This window comes from Adiantum capillus-veneris, chromosome 3 (assembly GCF_014529385.1).
Source record: "Adiantum capillus-veneris isolate H3 chromosome 3, ASM1452938v2, whole genome shotgun sequence".
NCBI classification, from domain to species: domain Eukaryota; kingdom Viridiplantae; phylum Streptophyta; class Polypodiopsida; order Polypodiales; family Pteridaceae; genus Adiantum; species Adiantum capillus-veneris.
This window is the reverse complement of record NC_140933.1, coordinates 90975856-90988440: the sequence shown is the minus strand read 5'-3', so window position 1 is coordinate 90988440 and position 12585 is coordinate 90975856. Positions and strand designations below refer to the sequence as shown.

The following is a 12585-nucleotide window of genomic DNA, read 5'->3' as shown; positions in this document are numbered from 1 at the left end:
GTGACGGGCTTGAAGAAGTAGCTTCTTCTTTTCATGCTTAGTTGCTTTGTGAGGATATTCAGACGTGCTATGAAAATTAGCTATGTCTGCATACCAAGGTAACTCACTTCCAATCAGAAACAAGTTAGCATCGGGTAACTCATCATCAACTCCCCTCTCTACATCATTAGTAAGTAATCTAGAAAGATGATCAACTAACACATGTGACTTGCCTGGTCGTACAACTACTTCAAAGTCAAACTCTTGTAGAAGTAACATCCATCGAATGAGTCTTCCAAAGATTTCTAGTTTATTTAACAAGTATTTCAATGCGGCATGATCCACGTAGAATACAAAATGATTTCCCAATAGATAATGCCGAAATTTATCAATCGAGAAAACCATAGACATGTATTCTTTTTCAGTTCGTAGTGTAATTATGCTCAGGGTAACTTAAGACCCTACTAGCATAATAGATTAGATGATCAACTTTCTTATCATCAGCCTGACACAACACAACCCCTACTGCTGTTTGAGATGCATCAGCATGGATATGAAATTATTTTGTCCAATCAGGACTCACTAGAATTGGCGCTTTTACTAATCGGTCTTTAATGTCTTCAAATGCAACTTGGCATTTCTCAGTCCACATATAACCTATATCCTTTTTAAGCAAATTTGCAAAGGTCCCACAATTGAAGCAAAGGTCAAAATGAATCTCCTATAGTAATTTGTATGCCCTAGAAATCCTCGCAGTTGACGAAGATTCTGAGGTACTGGCAAATCTTTGATTTTACTAACCTTACTCTCATCAACTGTAATGCCATCCCGAGAGACAACATGACCTAGTAGTATTCCTTTGGTTACCCCAAAGACACACTTCTCAGGGTCTAAAGAAATGCCCATTTCAATGCTACGTTCAAACGCTAAGGCCAACTTTTTAGGCATATCCTCTTCAGTTCCTTGCATTGAAAAATCATCTAAAAAAATTTCCATCCACTTTTGTAGGAAATCCTGATAAGCTGCAATCATAACACGTTGGAATGTGGCAGGGGCATTACGTAGCCCAAATGGCATAACTCAATAAGCAAATGTTCCCCATTTAGTAGTAAAAGTAGTTTTTGATTGATCATATTCATGTATTTGAATTTGATTATAGCCACTGAATCCATCCATAAAGGAATAAAGGGCATATCTGGCAACACAATCTAAAACTTGATCGGTAAAGGGCAAAGGAAAATGATCCTTCTTAGTTTTCCCATTGGGTTTTCTATAAGCTACACAAATACAATTTTTCTTATTTTTCTTAGGAGCCACTACAATTGGGGAAACCCAATCACTAAAAGCAACCGCATGAATAAATCCCACATCCAAAAGTTTCATTATTTTTGCCTTAACCAATTCCGCATAAACAGGATTGGTGCGACGCTGACGTTGACAAATAGGTTGAGCTCCAAATTCTAAGTCAATATAGTGTTGACATAGCTCAGGCTTGACTCCTTGTAGGTCTTTATACGACCATGCAAAAGCATGTTGATACTTTGTAAGTACTTCTTTGAAACGCTCCAACACTTCTCCTTTTAATTGACTTCCTAATGTTAAGAATTTTCCTTATGACACTTCCCACTGAACAGTTAAATTATCTTTTGATAACACAAAAGAAGATTGTGTACGTGGCATAGCCCTTATTAAAGGATGTTTTTCCTCCTTATAGACAACATTTTCAAGTAGGTCATGTTTATTTACAAGAGATTCGGAATCTTCATTTTTATTCTCCATATCACTCACAACAACCACAGATTGTGTCCCACAATAGGGTACAATCACATTTTCATAATTCTTTGTTGACAAGTTATCAATATTTACCATATAGGTATCTAGTGTTACCTCAGTCATTAAAGAGCCCTCAGTCTAGAATTTAGGGACGTCAATGATCCCATATCCCTCTGACTGTTCTTCCATATCTTCTTGTTTATAATAATATTCCCATTGCTTCAATAATCCTTTGCTATGCTTAGCCTCTAAAATAGCCTGCCCTTTTTCTCTTTCTAATCGGGCCATTTTTTGTAGCACTTGAGCCATAGCTTCGTCTGCTAACTCACGCTCCTTTGGTAGTTGTTCCCAAATAGCCTTTACTTCTACTAGTGCAGTGGATTTTCCGCTTATCCTTATCCTCTAGGTTGTCCTCCAGGGTTATATTAGAACAGTTTGCAAAACACTCATCTGCGGTGGACAACCATTGTGTAATGTCCTTATTAGGATCATAACCCGAACAGTAATGAACTTCGTATTCACCCATTCCTATGTGACAAGCATAATTACCAACACCCTCTGATGTGGAGATTGTCCCAGTGGAATCATCCTCTATCTGCATATGGTAACCATTGTTCATAAATCAAAAATTATTTATTTGTATTTAATTAGAAGCGTTGTTTAACTGCTTCTTCATCCTCTGATTTATCACCAATATAATCTGTGTTCTCTTCCGTTTCTGACACTGTCGGCTTTTTATACTCCCTCAAAAACTCCTTAGAGACAACTCGCAATTCTACTCTATCATTGCGAGGACCAATAATGATCACTCCTTTATGCCAACTTTGCACACACCTGGCTTGTACAAGCCAAGGTCTTCCTAACAATATTGGGAAAGAGGCCCCATACAAATGTGGTCGAACTATCAAGTAACTCACTTGAAACTCAAGTCCTACCACTATAGTCTTGACCCCTTGTAAAATCCCTAAAGGTTTTACACGTCGTTGATCGGCCAAGCATAGAATGATGTTCGTATGTTCCACTTGTTTCAATCCCAACTCTCCCATAGTTTGCTCAGTCATTAAGCTGACTGCTACTCCACCATCTGATTGCACTCCTGTCACGTATGGCTTCCTATTTCCAAGGAAATAGTAGGTGCTTCTAGGTCCATAAATAGATCTACTACTTGAACTCCTTTTTCTTTTACTAGCTCCATCATTTTAGAGCTTTTTCTCTTCCCTCTCCTATGTACGAGCTTATGATATAGTTGCTTCTTACAAAGAGGAGATATCTCTACTAAAGTGGTCAAGTCCAATGATATTTTGCAATCCTTCATAGACTCCCATAAATGAAAGGTCTCTGGTGCACTCTACCCGTGAGCTATAGATGTCTCACCTTTATGGAAAATGTGCTATACCTTTTGTGATTTCTTTTTCTTATTGTAGCTTAAAAGCAATCGGTGATTCATCAGCAGAATGATCCTCAAACACTTTATCAGGATATTCTACAAAATCTTTTATGAAAGATTCCTCACTCTTCTTACTCACATTCGGGATAGTAAACCCTTTATCATGGTTCATCTTTTGAGACCGAGTAGCTACCCCGACCATCACGGGGTCTTTAGCAAAAGTTACTTTCCTTATGTTTGGTTTACGAGGGAATCCATCCTGCAATTGTTCAAACTCTACTAAATTGGCAGAGGTACTAGGACCCCCTTCGACCTTATGTTTCCCTTTGTCATTTTGCATTGAAGTTACCGTTTGGGGCATGAATCTTCATAATGACCCCCCTCGCTACAAATTCGACATAACAGTATATAGTCTTGATTTTTACGAGAATTGGGGCAATAAGGAGCTATATGCCCTTCCTGTTGACAATTATAGCATACCACAGGGCTAGATGGCCCCATATTTGGATTAGTGTATCGAAATTTTTTCCCTCGAAACAGAGGTCTATATGGAGAATTTCTCCTCATTTGTCCTTGCAACCTTGACGTAGGTAGAATCCCCTACGTGGTTAACCCTTGCCTTTGTTGTTGTAACTGCTGCTGATATGTTTTAGGAAGTCCCCTTTGCATGAAAGGTTGTGGTGGTGGACCTATCTCATAGGTTGTATTGTTCCTATCCATAAAGTTATAATTAGTTTGCATAGCCCTTGCTTGACGGTGTTCATACGCTTACTTTACAAAGCAATTGTCTTCCACATGATTTTTTTCTGGACAAAAGGTACAAAACAATGTACGCACTTGGTCTGGCACTACCCTTGATGCAATTGGACACTCAGTTGCCAAATGGTCGTAACCATTGCACTTCCCACACCACAGATTGGATCTCATTGGAGGTGCACTCATAGATGGGCCTACTGCTTGTTGAGCTGTAGCATATACTTCTTTCGTTTGAGGTCTTAAAGCACTTAGAATTTCTTCTTTTAATTTTCCAACTGTGACTGTCATCAGTTAGACTACCCTCTCTTCTGTAAGAGCTGGCGGTGGTGGTGTACCAGTCTGCAACATGTAGGCTGGAGCTGTCATGTATGGATTTGGGGAATAATAAGGAGTCTGATTTGTATTTACCACCACTTGTGGTGGGGTAGCTCCATAACCAGGTACGGGCTCCTAAGTTCGTGGAATTGGTATAGTGGGAGAAGTAACCATACTAGGTCCACTAAACAATTCTCTTCTCCTCTGTTGGCTTAATTGCACCTCTTTCCAATTTCTAGCTTCTTGTTTAGCAGCTGCTAAGTCTGTCGGTCTTCTTAAACTCACATATTGTTGAGCGTTCGGATCTCGCAAGCCATCTACAAGCCTACGTTTTTGAGTATCCTCGTTTGGTGCTGTATTTACCATCTTTCGTACTATTGTCTCCATCCTTTGGATGTAATTGTCAATACTTTCGTTGATTCCCTGCTGAAGATAGTCTAACTATTGAGCGAGTCTACCTTGGAATCCTTGACGGCAAAACTTCGCTAAAAATGTTGTTGTCAGCTCAGGGTAAGTAGCCCTATCTGTTGCTGGTACATTTCCATACCAACTAGCAGCTTTATCCTTAAAGCTAGCTGGGAAAATATGTAGTTTTTGATTGTTATCTATGATTTTGTTTGCTACACATGCTACTTCAAATTTTTGAAGATGAGCATCAAGGTCTTCATCCCAGAGCCTTGCAAACTATGTAAAGTCTGCCAATTGTATCGTAGCTTGTGCTACTGGCACTGCCATTTGATCTAGCGGATTCTCGAAGTGTGGGTCTTCCCAAAAATTTAGTGCTTGTGGTCTAGGTGTAGAGCAAATAAATGTCTTAACCCCACGTCACGACATTGGTCTAAGTCACAAATGGTTGGTCAACTATTTCTCTTACTGGCGTGGGTTGGCCCAGTAGCCTACCTTGTGTAGCCTCTATCAATACTAATCCTTCAATGCAACATATACCACTGCTAGGATTTCACGCTCAATCTTTATATTATCCTCTCCAGTCTCTCTAAACGTCTGAAGTAACTGGTCTACTAAGGGTCGTAAAAGGGGTTTTATTCTGCTCCTATGTGCCACTTTAACAATAATCTGTCTTAAGTATTTTCTCTTTACTGTAATCATTGAACTAGTGTTTCCAATCACACAGGGTGGATGTGGAACACGACAATAGTATCGACAACAAGTCCTTCTTCTAGTCTTTGTTTGTAGTTGACTTAGTGACCCTACAAAGTTAGTTGACACCTCCCAGTTTTTATACTCCTGGAGCCACTCGACGTTAGCGTATAGTTCTCCAAGCATATTTTATAGCTACTTGCTTCTACAGAAGCCACTTAGATGCAAATTTCTCTTCTCGCTCTAGGATGTCTCTATGCTCTTATTCATGTAAGGGTCCAACTCTCTAGGAACCCCGCTCCCTAATGCTAAGTACTTTCGAAAGTCGCTAAATGCTAGCGGCATTTCCTTTGGAATTGAATATCTTTCACAATGGTAACCCCTACCTGAGTCAAATGCTATCGTTTTATAGTATATCACGTCCACTAATTCCAGTGGGCGATTAGCTGGATTGCTGCGTATGTGTCTAAATGCGTTAAGGGCTTTGACACAGAATCACTAGGTGTGTTGACGATTATTTTCGAGGTCTCTAACTATTGAGCGTCTACGGAAAGAGCCCTTTCCGGTTCAGTGTACTTGTGTACGCACTCTCCTTCTTCCCCTGATGTACTACACAGCCATCCTATGTACAGGCCTTTATAAGTGTATTCAACTATGCTCGTGGCTTCTAAAAGCTTGTCTAAAATTCTCCACTTATTGAGATAAGGCAAATTGCTAACCCATTATAACGACATAGGATCCTTGACTACAGTCGTATTACTTCGAGTATAGGAACTCTACTTTATTGAGATTTGATTAACTCTCTCTAGCAATTGGGAAAACCTGAGTGCCCACGGACAATCGTGTCCTTGACCTGATTGTCACTCACACACAAACAACCACGCCTCTTTAAGTCTAAGGACCGCGCGGGAATGTTTATGTGTGCTCTCACTCACTTACTTAGACTAAACGCTCTATATTTCAGTTAGGTCTCTAGGTCAAACCAGGGAATGATCGGCATGCAAAGTCTATGCACCAGGGTGCCCCGTAGCTGAAGTAGCTAGCCGAGCTCCCGATGGATGCACCAAATGAATGCTGCCTTCCAAGTCTTTCTAATGACGGTCAATTAAACCAACGGCCCCCTAACTAACCTAAAAGTGCACTAATTTGCCTCTCATTTGCTACTCTCAAGCCCATTTTATCAATTTTATTAATACGCGTTTGTATTTCACTTATTTTGCTAAATTCTTATAGTCTAACAATGCCTGCTGTCCTAGTCTCGTAGTCCAACTCTCTAATATGCACTATTCCTCATGTATGCGCCTCTAGATATGCTATTTATGGTTAAAATTTGAGTTCTCATATACATTTTTAATGGAGTTTTTAACCAAGATTTATCAACATGCAATCCTTCAAGCATTTACTTGACCGCTAGAGTTCAAAACTACATTTCAGAACTCACACATTCTAGACTCATAGAACGAAGCAATCACTCATTGGATTTCAGATTAATGAACATTGCAACTAGAATCATTGAATAGATTTGCAAACTTTCCAATCAAAAACACCAAAAATAATATCGTAAAATGTAAATTTCCATTGAAATTGCCAAAAACTATCAATAATCTATTTCCTTTTCCAAATGCCACTAATCATGCAACAATATGCAACATTTCATTTCCAAACATGCTTTTAATGCAGATACATCTTCAAACGATCAAATTTATTCTCAATTAGGAACTAGTGCATGAAAATAATATTGTTTTTCAGTTTTTAATGCTTCTATCTAATATGTTTTAAAGATTTTAAATTTTTTAAGTTTATAAGTATTAAATGTTTATTTCATTAAATGAACTCGACTAACCATTGTTCTCTTCAATTTCCCAGGAACACTTTCGTGCCTAGAATCCCATTCAGCTTCGTGCCTTCTTCTTTGCTCATTCAAATTTCGCTCTCTTTCTCTCTCAAATATTTCTCAGGCAATGATATGCACAATATTCTCTCTCTCTCTCTCTCTCTCTCTCTCTCTCTTTGCTATGACATGCGGAACACAACTTCCTCTATTTCTCTCTCCTCTAACTTAGCAAGGTATTCATTCTCTCTCTGTCTCACTACACACACACACACAGGTAGTCAACCCTCCCTCTCCTCTAATAGCTCTAATGCAACAATCATCTTCTCTCTATTGTCTACGCTTCAGGTTTACTCTCTCTCTCTCTCTCTCTACTTCTTTCAGACTCTACTCCCTCTTTTTACCCTCTCAGGCTTGCGAACCTAGTCACGCTTTCTCTCTTTATCTACTTACAAATAGTGAAGGTGGCAGCCTCCCCTCTCTCTCTCTCTCTCTCTCTCTCTCTCTCTCTCTCTCTTTTCCTATATGGGTCTTGCCTACAAACACTTGGGTCAAGGGCGGCACCCGCTCACTTATCGCCCGTGACACCTATGAGCAACGCCTAGATCAACAACCCCCTCAACAACTAACGGTCCTTTGTAGGCAATTGTTCTTCTCTCTCTCACTCTTCTCATTCTCTAACTTAGCACTACAGACAATTTCTCTCTCTCTAATTCACTACATACACACAGTAACACACAACACAAAAACTCATTCTCTCTCTCTCTAACTTGTAAACACACACGAAAAACCTCTCATGCACTATTGTTAATCTCTCTCTCTCTCTCTCTCTCTCTCTCTCTCTCTCTCTCTCTCTCTCAATTCTCGTAACTTGCCCACAACGGCCTCGCAGCCTCACTCACCTTGCCCTCAGGCTCTTGTATGCTCTCCCCTTCTCGGGTCTGCCAGGCGACCTCCTTATCTCTCTCTAACTCTAACTGCACCCTCGCGACTTCCTCTAGTGACCATTCCTACTCTTTCTTGCACACGGCTTCCCTCACGGCTTGCTACAGGGCAGCGTTCTCTCTCTCTCTCTCTCTCTCTCTCTCTCTCTCTCTCTCTAACTAACTAACTGCGCCCCATTCTTGGCGGCTCTGGTCATGCTTTCTCTCTCTCTACTTCTTCACATGACCCACACACACATACTCAGTGCTACACACAAATCCCTTTCTCACTAACTGCTCGTGACCCTCTAACTATTCCCTAGGCGGTTCTCACGCTCTGATCATGGCGGTTCAGGGAAAACAACTTTAAAAACTCGTTTTTTTAAAATTGATTTTTTAATGGTCTTTAGAAGACCTAGTTCACTCTTTGCAAAAGGGTTAAAATCCCTGAAACCTCAAAGATCTCTAAGATCTCTATCATGGTAATGAGCCTTGAGCTCAAATCTTCTCTCCCCCTATTCTCTAATTTCACCGTCTCTCCCGGATTTTAAGTAAAAATTTAAAGCTTTTCCCAATAATTACACCAAAACTTGTGTAAACCTCCCGTTTCTTCATAGGCAAGCTCAAAATCTAACTCGGATTTTATTGTTTCAATCGAGTAACATGCATTGACAAGTTAGGGCAAACTCACAAGACTTCAAAGATCTACTTCGGCTAAGACTGAACTCAAGACCTCTTATTGTAATACTCACCTTGAAACTTTCTCGAGTTGGTAAGCTTTCCATCTTTTTCCAGTCAAAAACGGCCAAACTAGGTCAAAAACTTATGAACTTCTATTAAAAGAACTAACATAGCATTCAAATTTTAATGTAAACATCAGCAAATGCTTTAAAATTCTATCTAATCATTTATATGCAGCAGCATCAAATCATGCTAAATAGGCATACATGTGCAATAATTTAAAATGAAAATGCTTCTAGCATGCCCATGCATATCCCAATTAACCCGGAGTTGTGTACAAATTGTCAAAAAGTATTGGGGTCTACATATGTAGATGACGATAGGCATAAGCAATGTTGTTTAAGTTTATGAACTTTTCTTTCGATATATGATATTTCTGACGTAGAATGCTAACAGTTGTTTTTGACAAGTATGATTTACGATTCTTATCTTAGCTCAAGTAAGGATAATTGCTTTCTAACAGAGAGGTATGTAATGGAAATGGAAAATCACTTATTTATTTCAGATGACAGGTGGCAAAAGCTAAGGCCTATGCGATAGGATATCACATTTATGTACATTTCATTATTCAAGTGCTCTTTATGAGCTACGATCATTGTTATGTCCTGTCCGGGCAGTATGTATTCATTTTGAGCATTCAAGAAATCTCTAAATAAATACCTGCAAGAGGAAAATGTTCACTCTGGCATGGGAGGAGATTGCACCCAGTACTGTTTGTGTTATTCTTCTCTCCTCTCTTCTCTCCTCTCTCGCCATGCTAGTGTAGCAATCCGCTCTAGGAGATGCACCTACACATTCTTCCTTGCTCTCTGCCTCTCACAAATTGTGTAAAGCTTTGGTTATATGCTTGTGGTATTTACCAGGTATGTGGAACAGTTGATTTACTCCTTTTAGCATGTAGTTTTTGAGTATTTTGTAGGCACGCCTCACTCTCCATTTGTTGCAAGATCATCCTTTACGACATGCATACAAGAGGATGTCAAAACAAATAAAGATCAAGAGAGCCAAGAGAAGACATCAAGTGAAGAGAATTGTCAAAAGAATAGTGAAGAAGGCTCTACATAGAGTAGTAGGACCTCTATGGAGGTAGTCAAAACACGGAGCATAGAAGACCAAGGGACAAGAAAAAGCGACCATCAAAATGCACAAGCAACCAAAACTCTCACAAATTAATCCTATCCATCCAGATTGAAACATGGCTTGAGGATTGCCAATGTTCTACCATGCTATAGGAAAAGAGTGAAAGTTCTTGGATTTTTTGAGTTAACCATCCAGATTGAAACATGGCTTGAGGATTGCCAATGTTCTACCATGCTATAGGAAAAGAGTGAAAGTTCTTGGATTTATTGAAATAGAACCTCCAATCATTCCAATCTGTGTGTGTGTGTGTGTGTGTGTGTCCTTCTTGGTTGCAAGTAGTGCACCACCACACACCGGGCCAAAATGAGATGCTCGTTCCTCTCTAAGATTCAGGGCCGGTCACCCTAGGCTCTGACAAGCCAGAGTGGCATACCCATTTTTGCTTGCGTATTGTGGATCCACCAACCCTGCCCTACCTAGGGTGGGACTATACAATTTCTTGATAAGTGTTTTGAGATGCTTGCCTTGGACCACTCTCTCCATGAGAGTGTCCATTAGGATCTACCCAGTCAAATCCATGCCAACATGGGATCATTGTTATTAAGGCCGTGATGAATGTCTTACACTCCACTAGAACACCGAGACAAGTGATGACATCAAGCTAGTTAGCAAGATTGAAATTTTTTGCTGCATATACATACAAGACTGATGGTTTTGCTTCACGTGGTTCAAGGTATGTAGGATGTAAGCCTGCCATGGGTTGTTGACAAAAGGCTCCCAAGTATTTGATTTTCAAAGCTTGGTAAGTGACAAGCATCATAAAGTATGTGACTCAGACTTGTGCCAAGATTGTGAGGGTTCTCTTCATCTACAACTTCTCCACATGTGTAAACGGACGCCAAAAGCCTTTTTCAAATTGTGCAAGAATATATAATCTTCATCTTTAATAATTATGCTACTGAGGTGGCTGATCTCCACCTCGAGTATTGCTACAGGGTCACGATTGTCGGGGTCAAGCACCTCAGAGGTGTCGACAATTTGCTATCTTGCTGCAATTGCCCCTTCCAAGCTATGGGGATATTTGGTGGCTTGCAATCTTTGCTCACTCTGGATATCTATAGGGGCGGGTTTAGGATCTTTACAATCCGACAACACCCCACCCATTGTGAGCCCACTGCCAGATGTGGGATCTTCATCTCATCCAAGGAGGGCTCCTCATTGACAAGGAAGTAGAGAGTGGCAATGTTGGACAAGAAAGATTGCCCAATTTTGTGCTTCTTGAAGGAGTCTACAACTTCCTTTGTCACTTGGCGAAAGTGGTGCGCCTCTTTTGCAATTGCCTCAAAGCGGACTAGTCTCTTTGAAAATGCAGTGTCCCCCTTGTGGATGTAGCAAAGTAGATCACATGGCACCCATAGGATGACGTTGTCTTCAAAGTTCACTGCATACTTGAGTATATGCACATGCATATACTCTATGATGTCTTGAAAAGTGCAATTGTGGAGTTGCATGGTTTTCTCTAAACCCATTGTGCAAGTAAAGAAGCCGTGAAGATCATTGCGTCCAACATATTTGGTATCCTCTAGGAAAATAAGGAACCCTGAAATGGGTTTGTGTGTGGCTCTTTTGATGATGCTTCTTAGTGGGAGGAGGATGCGCTAGCATGTGCTGCCATGGTGATCTCTCTCTCTCTCTCTCTCTCTCTCTCTCTCTCTCTCTCTCTCTCTCTTCTCTCTCTCTCTCACTAGGGTTGATATTGAAGATAGACAAAATAAAAATCTCACTCCCCTTTATATACCACCCTCCCCCCCCCCCCCCCCCCCCGCGTGCCCGCTGCACAAAAAAAGACCAACCCAAAGCTCTCTAAGATACACACAAATACACATGGGTGCGCACACAAGCACCCAAACAAAAATTAGAAAACTTAATCAATGATAGTGATACTATAAGAACAAAGAAGTTTTGTATTTCTATTAAACAAAATGCTTCACAATGTGACATTAGATCCGGTTACATTGATCTATTAGATCAACTTAAAAACAATGTGCTACCAACCCTCCACTCCTCTTGCGCTTTCATGGATGAGTTCATCAACCTACCAATCTGAAAAACAACAAAACGTTAGCAAGACTAACATTGGGACACATGTAGACAACACAAAAATGTAGCTGACCTTGTACCGATTGAGATAAAAGTAGGCATCTTTGTTATCTTCATAGCCCAAGATAATCAAGTGTTCTCGTATGTTGGAGAGAGTCCAGTGGTCACTAACTTGCACAATCTCAAAAACACCATTTGACAATGTGATGGGCATGTCAAATGTCACAAAATTAGCAACATTGGATTGTAGGGGTATCCACTTTCCACTCTGTTAGCAGATTGACCAATTGGGCGCCTACGTAGCAGAACATATAGCCGAACACCATATTTGTACTCTATTATTTTTTCAAGCTAGTGTAGTGATACTCTGTGTAAATCCTAATTCCAGACTAGGAGGTCAATTCCCCAAGTTGTAATCATGTCATGATAATTGTAAAGATTCGTGTGAGCCAGCCACCACCACTGACCATTTAGAAAGCCCTAGGTATAAATGTCAATAAACTTGTGAAAGGGGATTATCTTTGAAGGAGAAAGAGCTCTACTGTACGTATGCTCAACCTATGAAGCTGCTCAAACTTGTAATCAACTTTTCTAACGATTGG

General features: G+C 40.2%; 1 pseudogene; it reads right to left on the bottom strand.

The window, feature by feature from the left end:
* Positions 1–3907: 3907 nt before the first annotated feature.
* LOC147461297 (uncharacterized) lies at positions 3908–4945 on the bottom strand (annotated as a pseudogene).
* Positions 4946–12585: the final 7640 nt, after the last annotated feature.